At 40.0% G+C, this 17,648-nt stretch overlaps 1 protein-coding gene across 6 annotated transcripts in view; it reads right to left on the bottom strand.

Annotated features, from left to right (window-relative positions):
• The window catches only part of Nf1 (neurofibromin 1), a 258,116-nt gene that overhangs the window by 234,985 nt on the left and 5,483 nt on the right, over nucleotides 1–17,648 (bottom strand). The window lies entirely within an intron of this gene.

Genomic DNA, 17,648 nt, shown 5'->3' with positions numbered 1-17,648 from the left:
AAGGTGCTAGTGTGTAAGTCTGAGAACCTGAGTTTGATCCCAAGAACACATGGTGGACGCAAAAAATCAACTCCCAGAGCTGCCTTCTGGCCTCCATTAACATGCTGTGGCACGTGTGCCCCCACCTCCTCCGCACATAAAGCCAGGTGGTGGAGCACGCCTTTAATCCCAGCACTAAGGAGGCAGAGAAAGGTGGATTTCTATGAGTTCAAGGCCAGTCTGGTCTACAGAGCTAGTTCCAAGACAGGCTCCAAAACTACAGAGAAACCCTGTCTCAAAAAAAAAAAAAAAAAAAACATACAAAAGTAAACGAAAATACAAAATTTTAAAAATGAAGAGCCAGTCTGTAATCTGATAGACTTGACAGAAGCCAGACAGTTCTACTGGAGAACACAGAAACTCTATTTCATAAGCACATTCAGTAAGTGCTGTGTCTCTCCTGTGTACATGGCACATATACAACAGTGGGGGGAAGCACAAATCTTTGCCTTTCTTGAATATTCTTAATAGAGAAGACAATTAGCAAAATGGTTTTGGAGTTCTAAAACTAAAATTCCTACCCCTAATAAGCAATAGGTTTTTATAAGTGGTTATGATGTTTTAATAGGTCCTTGAAGGGAAGAATGTCACAATTTTAAGTTCTTCAGTCCAAATCTCTCAGGATTCCCAGTATGCTTTAACAGTCAGGGTCAGGGTCTTGCTCTGTACAATTACTACATTGTTCTTCTGAAATACATACATAACTCTACAGTTGAAATTACCAGGTCTCTTAATAAAAAGAGTCTGAAGAAACCTCCTGTTCTTGCTGGTTCAATTCCCAGCAACCACACGGCATCTTATAACTGTAACTCCAGTTCCAGGGGATTCAGCACCCAATTCTGACCTTTGCATTCACCGAGGACACACATACAAGCAGGCTAAAAACTCACACACATAAAATAAATAAATCCAAAAATGTTAAATTTGGTAAGCTATGAGAAAAGTTTCAACAACATAATTCATAACAATGGACTTCTACCAGGAAGAGTTCAACAAAATTTTAAACACTGGAAAGGTAATAATGATAAATTTGTATGGGTAAAAATTATGTAATTCAAAACACACTAGTTCACAGTTACTGTAGCTTCCAGTACTTCCTAAACTATGAATCATGGGAGTCTGACAGCAATAAAAGGTTTCTCAGGTGCAACAACCAAACATGAGTTGTCAGCATTCACTCCTGTTACATCACCTAACTTCGCTGCAGCCTTGGAACACACAAAGATGTGTGCTTTGAACTGCACATGCCATTATGATACATGTAGAACACCTTGGATCAGACCTAGATTACTGTGCATTACTAAATGTAGTCTCTTCATTATACATACAAGGTTTTTTTTGTTTGTTTGTTTGTTTTGTTTTGTTTTTTGGTTTTTTGAGACAGGGTTTCTCTGTGGTTTTGGAGCCTGTCCTGGAACTAGCTCTTGTAGACCAGGCTGGTCTTGAACTCACAGAGATCCGCCTGCCTCTGCCTCCCAAGTGCTGGGACTAAAGGCGTGCGCCACCACCGCCCGGCATACAAGGTTTTTTTGTTCTTATATTATATTAAACAAAGGTTTAATTATGGAAAACAGTAATTTGCCCTGTTTTTCTACCATGACCCCTCAGCATGCAAGTATCAAATTAGTATATCTTTAGAATGAATTATGTTAAGAATGTTTGACTTCAAAAATTATTCTTCAAGGGGGTTAGGGATGGGTCACTTGCCATAAAAACATGAGGATTAGAGTTCTATCCCCACCATCCACAGCACACATGCGAAATTTCAGCACTGGGGAGGAAGAAACAGGTAGATCCCTGAGGCTTACTGGCCAATCTATCCAAAATGATAAACTAAAGATTCCAGTGAGGAACCATATCTCAGAGAAAGGCTAGCAGCAACTGAGGAGAACACCTGACACTGGCCTCTAACTGCTCCTTGAATTGCTAGCTTTAGCAACCCCCACCCACCCACCCACAAAGACTTTGGCTTGGAATTAGGAAGGAATTTCTAACAATTTCTGAAATGACCCTAAACATATTTCTGTAATTTTGAATTACATATGTGTTTATACAAACCAGCATTCTCAACATGATAATTACAAATCAAAATATCAACACTGGAACACAATAAAGATACTCTATGCCCCACAGTATCGAAAACTACAAGGTTTACTTTAATGTAAAAATAATCACATCCATTGATTAGCAAGCATATCTGCATTCATTTTAAATAAATAGTAAAATCACATTTATGCCAAAGAACTCTTTAAATAAATTTCCTTTTATTAATTAGGAAGAAGTGTTTGATCTATCTACCTATTTTATGTACCTATACTACTAGGCTCTGTAAAATTTTCTCTAGCCAAAGGAGTTAGCAAGTAGGGTTTGGAAACCCTGATCTATATTGCTCAAAGGGCAATTTAACTTTTTCTTAAAAGTCTGTAATTTAAAAGAAACTTCTTAGCCAGACAATTATGAACTATATTGTTTTTTGTTGTTGTTTGTTTGTTTGTTTTTTTGAGACAGGGTTTACTTTGTAGTCCAAGCTGGCCAGAACTTGAAATTTTCTTGCTCAGCATCTCAAGTGTTGAGATTATGGGCAAGGATACCATGCCAGAACTTGCTCCTCCACCCTCCACCTAATTAAAAAATAAAATGTTCACAAAATATTGACAATAGCTAACTGCTAATGATAGTAGATTGTAACATTCTTTTAAAGAGAAAATAAATTATATGTATACACATACACAGAGGTAGCTCATATGCTCACATAAACATGTTCTAGACAGATTTGCATCTCTTCCTGAAATGCTTCTGCTAGCACCAAAAACTCAGGAGACACGTTTATAACAAGATATGCTGTTAACCGAGCTTATGAGCCTGTTGGGAAGCAGAGGCAGGTGGATCTCTGTGAGTTTGAGGCCAGTCTGGTCTACAGAGCGAGTTCCAGGACAGCCACGGATATAGAGAACCCCTGTCTGAATAAAACAAAACAACAACAAAATGCTTCTGAATAAAGACCTCATTTCATAAGAGAAGCAATGCAGATGGGCTCTGGACCTTAGATGGCCTGGTCTTACCACGTGGCCCTTCACCCAAAAGCAGATGTTCTAATACAAAGTGCTAGTTGAGAAACCAATTCAAGGTTGACACTCCTATCTGACAGAATACACTTTCTCTTTGAATCAAATACTGTTTTCTCCATAGCCAGAGTACATAAAACTGAAGAAGAAAAAAAAGAAGAAGAAGAACAGAAGCAGTTTCTCTCAGTATCCGCCTTAAAAAGCCCTACTGGCAGTTTGGCTTCCAATACTTCCAACTTTGACGTCTGTTCTTTAAATGCTCTGATTCCCAAGAAAGAAACAATTCCACCAGGATCCCCTGAAAGAGGATGAAACTGCTTTGTGATTACTGCCTCCAAGCCACTAAACCAGGCTTCCTCAATCTCAGCATTACTGACATTTTTGACCAGATAGCTCTGTACTGCTAAGGGCCAACCTTCACTCTCCCTCTCCAAACATCACAGGATGCTTAGCAACATTCAGGTCAGACCCCTGATCTCCACCCACGAGATGCCATGACTATCACCTTCCCAAAGCTGTATCTATTAAAAAATATCTCCAAACACTGTCAAATGTTCTCTGGGGACAAAATTACCCCGGTTGAGAGTCACTGTACTACATTAAGTCAAAGGTCACTCCATTAAACAGTCTAAGTCAGCCATAACCAAGGAAATAAGGCATTGCTGTCACATAAAGGAACAGAGAAGACTGGAACCTTTATCTATGAAATGTTTCTAAAATCGTATGTGTAAGAGCAAAAGTTAATAATGTAGAACACTACACACACACTCAAACACACACATACACACACGCAATGCACACACACACACACACACGCATCAGGCACTCAGGACAGATTCAAATTCTCCCCTAATAAAGGTTTGGATTGACATACCAGCTAGATCCAATATCTGATACATCAATCAGGCAGCAGCAGCAGCAAAGAGTTATATCCAACAATGCTCCTGTCTCCATCTCCCTGTTGTGTTGGCCACCCAGCATATAAATGGCCACCGAGGCCTTTTTTATGTCAGTGCTGGGCTCCAAACGCTAATCCTCATGCTTGGAGAGTAACTGCCCCTGCCCACTTAGTCGTTTATCTGTCTTCCACAGCTCCCGCCTTGTTGTTTGAGACAGGCTCTCTCACTAGGACCTGGAGATATATAACTAAGCTAGAATGGCTAGACAGAGAGCCTCTGGAATCCTCCTGTCACTGACCCACTGATCACTGATACAGCAGTGAACAAAGCAACAGAGTCTTGCCTATGGTCCTGTGGATCTTAAACAGTATGTACGCAAGTGAACTGTTTTCCAAAATAATAATAATGATGATGATGATAACAACAAGGGAGGAAGGCATGGAAAGAGGGAGGCAGAAAAAAAGAAGACAGCTGAATGAACAAACAGCAATTAAGAGTATAGCAAGGACAGGAGAAAGTCCTAGAGACCTGGACCTAAGTTTTTCAATTAAATAAATGAAAGACCTTAAGCGATTAATAGCTGTTATTGATTCCTAAATGATTTATATGATTCCTTCCTATGGGTTCCAACTCTTCAGAGAAGTTCTCAGTCATCATACTTGCCTTTTTTTTAGCAAATTACATATTTTCTGCTTTGTTTTGTCTTAAAAATTCATCGTGTGTGTGTGTGCATGCACAAGTGTAGGGGGTGTCCTTGAGGCCAGAAGAAAGCATTGGATCACCTGGAATCAGAGTTGCAGGCAGCTGTGTACTGCCTAATGTGGATCCTAAAAACCAAATTTGGGTTAGGCCGGGCGGTGGTGGCGCACGCCTTTAATCCCAGCACTTGGGAGGCAGAGGCAGGCGGATCTCTGTGAGTTCGAGACCAGCCTGGTCTACAGAGCTAGTTCCAGGAAAGGCTCCAAAGCTACAGAGAAACCCTGTCTCGAAAAACCAAAAAAAAAAGAAAGCAAACCAAATTTGGGTCCTCTAGAAGAACAGCAACCATTGAGCCATCTCTCCAGCCTTACAAGTTGGGGTTTTTTTATTTTTGTTGATGGTAAGTCTTCATCTGCTGCCAACTTTCTGAATCCATTTCTATAGCTGACTTTGCTTCTTGAGTATAGACAACATTATCCCACCTTTTTACATCTCTAGAAACTGTCCGTTGTACTCTGGATATTGCAAATGAAAGGACCTTAAAACTTTAGACTGTATCTTCATATTCAGTGAGAGTCTTTACTTTGATTAAGAAAAAAGGGTGAGGAAGATGAACATTGCAATCCAACCAATGTTTAAAGCGGGCCAAGGATATGCTACAATTTTACTAAGAGTCTAGTCTGTTCATTTCTGGTTCATGTTTTTCCTTCACCATGTGTTCATAATCAGCCCACCTACAAACGTCTCTTATATCCCTGGAATTTTAATTCATTTAATCGTCACTACTTCAAAAGCCTTACAGTGTTTTTAAAATCGTTGAGTACTGGAGTTCATCCAGTTTTCGTTTGAACATGTTGCAGCGGTGTACATGGTCGTGCTGTCATCTCCTAAAGAAACACTACCCAGAAGCCAGGTGTCCCCAAGTGTAAACCCAACAGTAGTTTACATGCCTAGCTTTACATGAAAACTACCTACGGAGACCCTTCTTCACAACTAGAACCACTTCTAAACATCCAAACTCATAGGTGGTTAGTGGATCCAGGAAAGCAGTCCTTTTAAACAAGTTTCAAGTGAACTTATTTAAAGCTAGCATTTCTAAAGAAGTTACTGGGCCTACATCCATGACTTCTCACTCCTCCCCCAAAAGTCAGTAAGAATATTTTTAAAAGAACATACACCGAACATAATAAAATAAGAGGTAGAAGAGTAAAATACTCAAACTTCAAATTACAAATCTGAAAGGTAAAAAGTAGAAGACATGAAGGTTTTAAAATATATATTAGGACAAAAAGATAATCAAGGATTACAAAAGCTAGCACAGGGCAGCACTCATCAGCATGTAATAGAGCCCTGGACTCCATCCCCAGCACCAAAAAAAGAGGGGCGGAGCCGGGCGGTGGTGGCGCACGCCTTTAATCCCAGCACTCGGGAGGCAGAGGCAGGCGGATCTCTGGGAGTTCGAGGCCAACCTGGTCTACAAGAGCTAGTTCCGGGACAGGCACCAAAGCTACAGAGAAATCCTGTCTCAAAAAACCCCCCAAAAAAAAAGAGGGGCGGGGAGAAAGACAGAAAGCACTTGAGTACACACTACTAGATGCCCCAAACACATTCCTCTTCAATTCTACCTTGAATTACTTACTACTCTAACAGAAGGAAAATGATCTTCAGATGTGGAAAAGCATTGCTAACATCAACAGAAGGCATGCATAAAGCATGAAGAGCCCATTTATCTGTTTTATCTAAGTTTAAGAGTACAAAGGAAACATGAAAATATGGGAGGGAGACGTCAGTGAACTTTGAGGTCATGCAGAACAGGCCAGACTGGGAATGAGAAAATACTTCAACTGTCTAAATGCAGCGCGGGTACAGTGCTTGGTATTTCAGCCTTAGTGTTCATTACACAGGTGACTTCTTGGCAGATGTACAGGATTTCATGTTTACTTCTAATAATGAAATCTTACCTGTGTAGAGCTCTCCCCACCACCCTCCACCACAGCCTCTTATGTAGTCCTGGCTGTCCTGGAACTCGCTATATAGACCAAGTTGGCCTCAAACTCACAGAGCTCAACCTGTCTCTCCTAAGTGCTGGGAGGAAAGGCGTGTGCCACCATGTCTGGTTTTATGCACAGCTTTTTTGTTTTGAGTTTAGGGTTCATAAAGTATCTTCACATATATCCTTATCTCTGACTCTCACAAACTGGGTCTGTAAGACAGGGGGGAGGGACAAGTCTTTCTACAACCAGCACATCTCTCAACACATTCAATAGTTAGGGCTCAGACAATTTGACTTACCCATGTTAAAACATACTCCCATAGAAAATCAGAAACCATACTGGGCAGATGGCTCAGTGGGTAAAATGCTTGTCATACAAGCATGCAAACCTGAGTTTAGACCCCAAACATCCACCTGAGTGCATGGTAGTGTGTGCCTATAACCCCTACAGAGTAACAAGAAGATCACATGGACATGCTAGTCAAGCCAGTCTAACCAAATCAGTGAGCTTCAGGTTCAGTCTGAGACCCTGCCTTAAAAAGGTGAAAAAACCTGAAGTCAATCCCTGGCCTGCACGGGAGAATATATATACACAAGTACACATGTGTACACAAACACACAAAAAATAAATAAAATAATGAACTAAGTAAAGCTTTCTAATTCCTAACTAAGCATGAAGACACAGTTATTCTGAAATGTCATATGGGATCACTTCAAAACAACGGAGAGGCGGCGAGCAGCAAATGGGTAGCAAGCAACATGGATTAAATGGGATGAGTAACACTGGGCAATGATACCTACGGGGCTTCATGTTTTTAAATGCAGCCTTCAACTTGTATGTATCCCCAGAATAACCTAAAATTCATGATTCACCTCCCTCTGCCTCTGCTGGAGTAGAATTATATACCCGTGACACTACACTCTGCCTCAGTATTTTCTAAGTCATTAACTTTACTTAAGTCTCATAGCTGCCTCTTCTAATACTGACAGGAAGCTGGCCGTGGTGACATAGCTTTAATTCTAGCACTCAGTAAGCAGAGGCAGACAGATCTTTATGAGTTCAAGGACAGCCTGGTCTACATAGCAAGTTTCAGACCAGTCAAGTCTTCACTGTGAGACCCTATCTCAAAAAACATAGAGAGAGACAGACAGACAGACAAAAAATGGTATGCCAGTTATTAACTTCCACTGCACAATAGATAAATCATTAGGCTGGTGAGATGTCTCAGAAACGTGTCTCCTGGAAAATGGCTGAAGAACACAAGAAGGAGTAGATGTAAGGAATGCTTAGTATCTGCTCTCAAGCACTTTTTTCAAGTAAACAAACTTACTGTCAAGTTATAGAGGGTAAAATTAGAAACACTGAATGTAAGACTGAAGAAGGCCAAATCCCAAACTTCTCTTTTTAAAAACTTACTCCTCTTAAAGCTCATGACTCATACACTACCCACTAACAATACTGTCACAATTACCTAACAATCTTCTAGATATTTTCTCATTAAAAAAAAAAAAACCCTGTGGGAAGGGGGGGGGGCTTGGAGGAGAGAAAGAAGGGGAAACTGCGGTCGAGATGTAATAAGAGAATAATAAACTAAAAAAAAAAAAACTCTGTATCCTGGCTCAGTTTCTCTTCTGCCCCACATCCACCACCCTCTAGGTAATAAATAATAAAAATACCTGTATACTGGCTCAGTTTCTCTTCTGCCCCATATCTACCACCCTGTAGGTAACACCTAGGTTATTGTTGCTACTACTCAGAGAACCATGAGTACTGTTTATAAGTGTGCCTCAAACTATATCTAAGAAATACACTAGAACTTCATTCATTAGTCAAAAGACATTCTAATTTAACTGTGCACTGGGCATAGTATAGTCTCCAGCATTCAGGACACTGAGTCAGGAGGATCACAAGTTTGAGTCCAGTCTGGGCTACAAACTGAGTTTGAGGCCAAACTGCCAAAAGAAAAAAATGTTTTTAAACTGGGCACCATATATCTCAGTTTGTTAGTCTGGCAAACTTATCTAGGTAACTTGATGCCAAAACTGAATAACTATCTAACATCACTCCTCAACTTTCCTTACCTCTCAATTCTAGTGAATTAATAACCATTAACAAAGATAGGATCTCAACATTCAGCTAAAGCCTCCACACTGTCCATACTGCTAAGTGTAAACTTCCATCTGCTCACCCATACTTCCTCTCTTCCATCCCAAGGCCCGATTTCCTTGTTGTCATCAAGTTCCTTCCTTACTCATCATCTCACATTTAGGAATGGAGACAAGGTCTTACTAGACCAGCCTTATCTTAAAATCTTGTCCTCCTGCCTCAGCTCCCAAGGGCTACGATTACAAGCAAGTACCACAACTCCTGAATTCACCACACCTTTTAACATTTTATGTGTGCAAATGAGTGTACATGCACCCTATGCACATGTGTGGAAGTGAGAGAAAAATTTAGGGAAATCCATTCTCTCTTCCCATCATGTGGATCCAGGGAATCAAACTCAGGTGGTCAGGCTCAATGGTGAGCATCTTTATCCACTAACTCATCTCACCAGCCTCATCTCACATCTGTAATGGCAGTATCTGGTCTAGATAGTGCCAAAGGCATATAACAAACACTTGTACTTTTCACAACTTATTTACCTCACTGAGATCACACTCTTACATTAAACTTACACTGCTGCAATTTGTTTGGTTTTTTTTTGGGGGGGGGGGGGTACTAGAAATTGAGCCTAGTGCATGGTACAAAAGCCCCTACACTGAGCTATATCCCTAGTCCAATAATTTGAGTATAAAATTTCATGTTCAGCATAGAAAAAAGTGAAATGTGTTTTTAAATGTTTTTTAAAACTACATGTAATCCCTCAGAATTTCCAAATATGTGAAAAATGTAATCCTAAATAATGTTGACATTGTAAGTATGAAAAAGTGAATTACAGCCAGGTGGTGGCGCATACCTTTTAATCCCAGCACTTGGGAGGCAGACACAGGCGTATCTCTGAGTTCGAGGCTAGCCTGGTCTACAGAGCAAGTTCTAAGACAGACTCCAAAAGCTACAAGAAACCCTGTCAAAGAAAGAAAAGAAAAGAAGGGAGGGAGGGAGGGACGGAGGGAGGGAGGGAGAGGGAGAGGGAGAGGGAGAGGGAGAGGGAGAGGGAGAGGGAGAGGGAGAGAGAGAGAGAGAGAGAGAGAGAGAGAGAGAGAGAGAGAGAGAGAAAGCCGAGCGATGGTGGCACATGCCTTTAATCCCAGCACTTAGGAGGCAGAGGCAGGTGGATCTCTGTGAGTTCAAGGCCAGCCTGGTCTACAATGATAGGCTCCAAAGCTACAGAGAAACCCTGTCTCGAAAAAAAGAAAGAGGGAGGGAGGGGGAGGGGGGAGGGAGGGAGGGAGGGAGGGAGGGAGGGAGGGAGGGAGGGAGGGAGGGAGGGAGGGAGGGAGGGAGGATGGATTACAAAACAATGTAGCTCTGTCCAGGTGTGGCAGGTAGTACATGCCTTTAATCCCAGCACTCAGAAGGCAGAAGCAGGAAGATTTCTGAGTTTGAATCCAGTCTGGTCTACATAGAGTGTTCCAGACTAGCAAAGGCTACACAGTAAAACCCTGTCTCTAAATAAATACTGAACAATGCTTTCCAAGTCGCGGCATTGCAAATAACTCGTTTCCCCTCAGACTGTACTGTACTTCCCATATCTTCAGTTATGAATTAGTACTTTGCTTCTAATCTAAGAAGCCAGACAAGTATCTGTGTGAGCTATGGCACAAACAGGACCTAAATAATCTGACTCCTAACTACATCTCTATGACTAAATAATTAGTGATAGGGATTATTTTTTCAGAGGACTAGCTCAAAAAAAGACAAAAAAATGACACACTTGAAGAATTATAAAGTATTTGAACTGCCAAGATTATACTTCCACTTTCTATATCAAACAGCCTCAGAATTCAGGAGACTCATATTTCACAAAGGTAGTTTACATCAAGGTAGAAAAGAGAACTCTGGTCTTTAGTGATTTTTTGCTGCCAACATTTGATCAAAATAAAACCTTTTTTTTTTCTCTCCCCATTACCTGAAAATTCACTTGTGAAAGACCACAACCAAGAAACACAAATGCTTCTCTTTCCTTACTCCTTTATCAATTATCCAAAAAGAGTAAGATCTGCCTGATACATAAAAGCACATTTTCCTAGACCCAAAGTAGAAGAGAAAAGAATTGATAAAAGCAATAGGATAAAAATAATACTCTAAAAATGAAGACAACAGGTTATGGATACAGCTCAGTTTGTAGAGTATTTTGCATAGCATCCCAGAAAAAAAGACGCCGCACAGGACTATACTCTCAAAACTCTGGAGGTAAGGAGGAGGGTCAGAAGTTCAATGTCATCCACAGGTATATAACAAGTTAGAAACCCTGTCTTAATTAATTAAAAATAAAGACTAGAGAATTGTTAAACAGAAAAATAAAAACTGAAAAAGTAGAGAATCAGAAATAAAAGCAAAACCACCCAGGAACTCACCAGAAGGTACTTTAATACTACCAAACTTCAAAGAGCTGCTTCAAGTATAATCAAATTCTAAGTGGAATGTACTGCACAAACCAGATGTGATGTTGCACATCTGTGAGCCCTGCACTTGGAAAGTACAGGTAGGAAAATCAGAAGTTCAAGGTCATTAACCTAAGACCACGTCTCAAAAAAGAGGAGAAAATCAACTAACCAACTTATTTGTACACACTAATAATCTCAGCACTAAGGAAGATAAAGCAAGAGGTCAAGTTTGAGACCAACTTGGGCTACCGTAGACCTACTTCAAAAACTAGAAAAAAAAGGGGGGGAGGCTGGGACTGGGGAGACAAGTTGGCATGTAAAGCACTTACTATGCAGGCCTGGTAACCTAAGTTCAGTGACATAAAGGTGGGAGGAGAGAAATGAACAACATTTCTCTGAACAAAGTTGTCCTCTGAACTCCACACATGCCCCATGTCATGTGCATATCCACACAAACAAAAATAAATAAATTTAAGGATTCTGTGTTTAAATCCTCTAACACACAGCCAACCCAAGCAGAATGGAATAGTATTTCTAATGTGAACATAAAAGGTAAAATATGGGATGCAGCTGAGAGAGAATCAGCATCAAAGAATCCCTCATCTTACAAGTTGTATATAGAAATGATCATCGCTAAGCTTGAAAGGGTAGAAGAGATACCACACAAATGGGATACATTCTTGTGACTATCTATAGCGTCCTACCATGTAAAAGAGTCGCACTGAATACACTAAAGGAGCCCACGATGTTATTCCCATTGTACAGATGAAAACATAGAAAAGTGATACAAAGTGGCCAAGGTCACACTATTGCACAGAGAAGGGCATTTTTCCTTATTACAAAATTTACTGCAAACCCGAGTTGGTAAGAATTATTTTCTTATGCCCCAATTACTTTTGAGGACAACCCATGAAAATCTGTCAACAATTAAACAGAAAAGCATCGCTTGAAATTGTTGAGACATAATTACTCAAAATATCATTACCTAGATATAGAATTATAATTAAAAATAAGTCATTTTTCTTCACCATAACTGTATTGCTATTGATGAAATCAGCATCATGTCTCATGCACTAGATATACCATCTTGTTTGGTTGTTGGGCAGGGGGTAGGGTGAAATAAGAGGCCATTTCCTCAGGAAAAATAAATTCTCTGAATTCAATAAGGCTAAGTCACCCAAAGCTATAATATGAGTAAGGGCAAGCAACAGCTTGTTGGCTGTAGCAGCAAACCTCAGTCAAACTAGGAGTGCCAGACTGTGGTCTCTAGAAAACATTCACTCTGAAAGTTAGCACCTGACATTTCTTCCTTCTACTGAGAGGTAATTAGTACAATTTATGGGAGGGGGGTAGCATTTTAAAGTCTTCATTATAACTAGGTGGAACTGCAAATTAGCTTGGGGCTATCTGACTCAACAGTTCTTTTGATGGTATAACCAAAGGCTCAAAAGTCACTTTTACTTACACTCAAAGCACATAACTTTATCTATCGCAGGGCTGTGTGTGTGTGTATGTGTGTATGTATGTATGTAACCATGTAAACCAGCCGCCCTTGAACTCAGAGATCCACCAGCCTGTGCACCACCACACCCAGCTTACATAGAACATTTTAAGTGGTCAAATATATTCTGTAGGGGCTGGAGAGATGACTCAGCTGTTAAGGGCACTGACTGCTCTTCCAGAGGACCTGGGTTCAATTGCCATAACCCACATGGCAGCTTACAACTGTAACTCCAGTTCCAGGAGACTCAAAACCCATGGCAAAACATTAGTGCTAAAATAAAAGAATATATAACCAGTCTACTGCACACACTCTATGACACTTCAGTGGAATACAATAAAAGCCAGTTATTACTTCAGACTCTATGCCCTAATGATACAAGGACTTACAGGACACTGAAACCACCCATCAGTTCACATTTGCTACTACAAGACAACTTTTCAGTTCTCAAGGTCAAACTATGTCTCATCGTTCCCGGCCCTAAAAAAACGAGAATGTTTTAAAAGAAGTCACATGAAACAACACAATGCTTTTATGAACAAGTCAATCCCTTGCAAATAGCTTAAAATGCCCATATTCTACTTCAGTATTGATCTTAAGCCTTTTAACAGTTTAAGTTGACCACAAACCTCCCCTCCACTTCTTTTATAGAACATTCTCCTTCTTAAACTTCCGTTTAAAAAAAAAAGCCTTCCTATACCTCTCATTCCTTGTCTTATACATATACAAACACAAAACTCTCAATGAAAAATAAGCATGGCATACACATGAAAAAAACCTGCTTTTAAGCCGGGCGATGGTGGCGCACGCCTTTAATCCCAGCACTTGGGAGGCAGAGGCAGGCGGATCTCTGTGAGTTCGAGACCAGCCTGGTCTACAGAGCTAGTTCCAGGACAGGCTCCAAAGCCACAGAGAAACCCTGTCTCGAAAAACCAAAAAAAAAAAAAAAAAAAAAAAAAAAAAAAAAAAAAAAAAAAAAAAAACCTGCTTTTAATTAAAACACCATATACCCTTAAAAAACATATTGTTATAATTCAACAATGTGGCCTATACAAAACCGCAGAACACCAAATCTGAAGGCTACAACAAGAATGCTCCCATCACAGTTTGAGTAATTTAAAGATGTAAAAATAAGGCATTATAATGGCTTACTATGTATTCCACTAAGCTTCTGCTCTAACAAAATTCTTCATGTAATGCACATTTTTTCAAAAGCAAATTAAAGAAAATAATCCTGTGTTGTTGAGTTAGCTCAATGACTTACTGCCAAGACTGCTGACCGAAGTTCAATCCCTGGAATCTACATGATAAAGAAGAGAACCAACTTTTACATGTTGTCCTGATCTCTGTAAATCATGGTTCATGTGTGTACACAAACACATAGTAATAATACAGAATACACACACATACACACATACACACACTCAGGAGGCAGAGACAGGCAGATCTCAGCGAGTTTGAGGCCAGCCTGGTCTACAAAAGGAGTCCGGAGACAGCCAGGATTGTTACATAGAGAAACCGTGTCTCAAAAAACAAAACAAACAAAAAGTGACAAATCCAAGATCACAAAGTAGTTAATCCAATCTCAAACTGGATTCAAAATATATGTTCCCTCTGTGGTAGAAATTGAAACACGTTTAAATTCCTCTTCCAAGCACTTTTAAAAAATTCCATTCCTAGTCAACATTTCCTAACTGATCATAGACAATGAATAAAATTCTTTCAACATTTAAAACAAAGGCAAAATTTTCACTCTTTTTTAGCCACTCCAGCCCCCAGCCTTAATCATATAAAAACCACACACTTGCTGGGCAGTGATGGCACATGCCTTTATTCCTAGCTACCCTTGAGGCTGAGGCAGGAAGAGCTGAAATTTAAGGCCAGCCTAAAATACACAGCAAATTCAAGTCTAGCCTGGCTTAGTGTGACTCCATCTCAAAATTAAATATGATAAAAAGAGCTGGGTACCCAACTTAGTAAACAAGCACTTACCTAACATGCACAAGACCCTAGGTTCAGTGGCCAATTCTATAAAAGAAAGAAAACTAAAAGACTTCATTAAAAATAATAATAATGATGATGATAATGTTTGCCGAGCAGTGGTGGCACACACCTTTAATCCCAGCACTCAGAAGGCAGAGGAGGCCAGCCTGGTCTATAAAGTGAGTTTCAGGACAGCCAGGGCTACACAGAGAAACCCTGTCAAAACAATATAAATAAAAATAAACAAACCTGAAAAAAACCTTAAAGATTTTCTCCTGTGTTCCTTTTCAATAGATGAAGACAGGAGCTATGTGAGAACTAACAGCGGGCATTTGAACAAAAACACTGAACCACCACAAAACTCAGGCTCCTGTTTAGAAACACAGTTCAATAACAGGTAAAGCTATTAGAAAAAAAAAGCACATCTGGCCAGATACAGTTCACACCTATTACCCCAGCACTCTGGGAGCTGGGAAGAGGTAGCCAGCTTCAGCTACCCAGAGAGTTCAAGGACAGCCCACACTACCCAGTAAGAGCTTCTCAAAGAAGGAAGGGGAAAAGAGAGGGGGAGGGAAGAACATCTTTTCACTCTGATTATTACACTGATGCATGTGTACATACAACAAAAGAGTTGTGCCAAGAACTTGGAACAAAGATACAGTACAACGGTTATTACAACTGCGTAAAGACTTACTGTGTTTTTTTAAAAAAATTTAAAAAAATCCTTTTCAAGACAGTAGCAATTCAGAAGGGATGAAGCAAAGCCAGTTTTTACAGCTATGAAGCAGATGACTGAGTAAGCAGTAGATAGGCAGTTCTAGCAAAGAAAGAAGAGTAGTTCCCAGTGAGAAAATCTAACGCTGCAGGACCAGGAAATATTTCCAAAGAGAGGAAAATGTATGTTTAAAAGTGAAAGGAAAAATCCTAAATCAAGTAGAGAGAATAGGATGCCAATTGAGAATCAGCTAGAAGAAATTGCTTTAAAAGATGAATTGCAAAATAAACATTATTCCCTCAACATAAAAAAGGATATATTTCAATGTTCTTAAAGTCTTATAAAAATTGCAGACCAGTAATTAGGGAGGATACATTCTTTTTATAACCTAAAATAGCTTAGAATTTTTACAAATTTATGTGATCAATTAGTGTGGGATTTGTAACATTGAAAATACTTAGCTAACATTTTTTACTGTAAGCTCTTCACCACATAGTATTCACAGGCATTCTGATTAGCATTCAATGTATAGGGATGAACAACATGCTATTATAAATTTAAAAATTAGATTTTACACAGCCAGGCATGGTGGACACACCTTTAATTTCAGCACGAGGGTGGAGGGTAGGGGTGATATCTCTGAGTACAAGGCCAACTTGTTCTATATAACTCCCAAATAGCCAGAGCTACATAGCCAGAATCTATCAGAGAAAAAAACTGAATTTTATTCCATTAAATTCTACGTATTTTTTTACTTTTATAATTGGTTCACTTGCCCAGATATGGAAAATAATGCATTTTATTAAATTTATTTTTTTACTATTCTTGGGCACTTGAATGCCTCAGTGCAACTAACATGTGGAGGTCACAGAACAGCTTAACGGGAATCAATTTTCTCCTTCTACCAAGTGGGTCCTGGAAAATCAAACTCATGTCATCAGTGCTTTTTTACCTGCTAAACCAGCTCACTGCATGAAAATAACGATTTAGGACTGGAGAGACAGCTAAGTGGTTAAGAATACCTATGCTCAGGCTGTCCGGTGGTACTGCACACCTTTAATCCCTGCAAGGTGGGGGGGGCGGGGAAGCAAAGGTAGGCAGATCTCTGTGAGTTCGAGGCCAGTCTGGCCAGGGCAGACTCCAAAGCTACAGAGAAACCCTGGCTCAAGAAAAATAAAAATAAAAAATGACTATCTATGCTCAGTCTGGCAGTAGTGGTGCACTTGGGAAGCGGAGGCAGGCGAATCTCTGTGAGTTCAAGGCCAGCCTGGTTTACAGAGCAAGTTTCAGGACAGCTCAGGATATAAAGAGAAACCCTATCTCAAAAAGAAACAAAGAAAGACAGACAAAAAGAAAGAAAAACTAAGAAGAAAGAAAGAAATATTGCTTTTATGAACCTACTTACAACAAATCATTTGGGGTAATGCCATTTAAAAAAATAAAATAAACCTTTAATCCCAGCACTTGGGAGGCAGGCGGATCTCTGTGAGTTCGAGACCAGCCTGGTCTACAAGAGCTAGTTCCAGGACAGGCTCCAAAACCACAGAGAAACCCTGTCTCGGAAAAAAAAAAAAAGGAAATAAAAAAATAAAATAAAATAAACTTTTGGGACTAGATGGCTCAGTGCTTAAGAGCACTGGCTACTCTTCCAAAGGACCCTGCTTCAATTCCTAACACCCACATGACCGTTCACAGCTGTCTGGAACTTCAGTTCCAGAGGACCTGACACCTTCATACATGCAGGCAAAACACCAATGAACATAAAATAAATTATTTTAAAAAATACTTTCAAATATCCATGTTTTTTCTTATTTTCTTCCAGAAATAAAAATCCCAGAGAAACCTGTAGAAGGTGGTGTCACACACCTTTAATTCCAGCACTCAGGAGGCAGAGGCAGGTGGATCTCTGTGAGTTCAAGCCAGTCTGGTCTAGAGAGAGTACAAGGACAGCCAGAAATACACAGAGAAACCCCATCTCAAAAAACAAACAAACAGAAACCAACAAGGCACAGAGTTAGGTGAGATATGCACATTGGTTTTAATTTGTTAAGAAACTGAGCTAATGAGGGCTCAGCTGGTTAAAAACACTGGCTGTCCTACCACAGGGCCAGGGTTCAATTCCTAGCACCACATGAAAGTTCACAACCTGCTGAAACTCCAATACCAGAGAATCAGATGTCCTCTTCTGGGTTCTGTCAGGACT

The sequence above is a fragment of the Chionomys nivalis genome, chromosome 7, assembly GCF_950005125.1.
Source record: "Chionomys nivalis chromosome 7, mChiNiv1.1, whole genome shotgun sequence".
NCBI classification, from domain to species: Eukaryota; Metazoa; Chordata; class Mammalia; order Rodentia; family Cricetidae; genus Chionomys; species Chionomys nivalis.
Note: the sequence above shows the minus strand (reverse complement) of the source record. Positions and strands in the feature narration are given on the sequence as shown.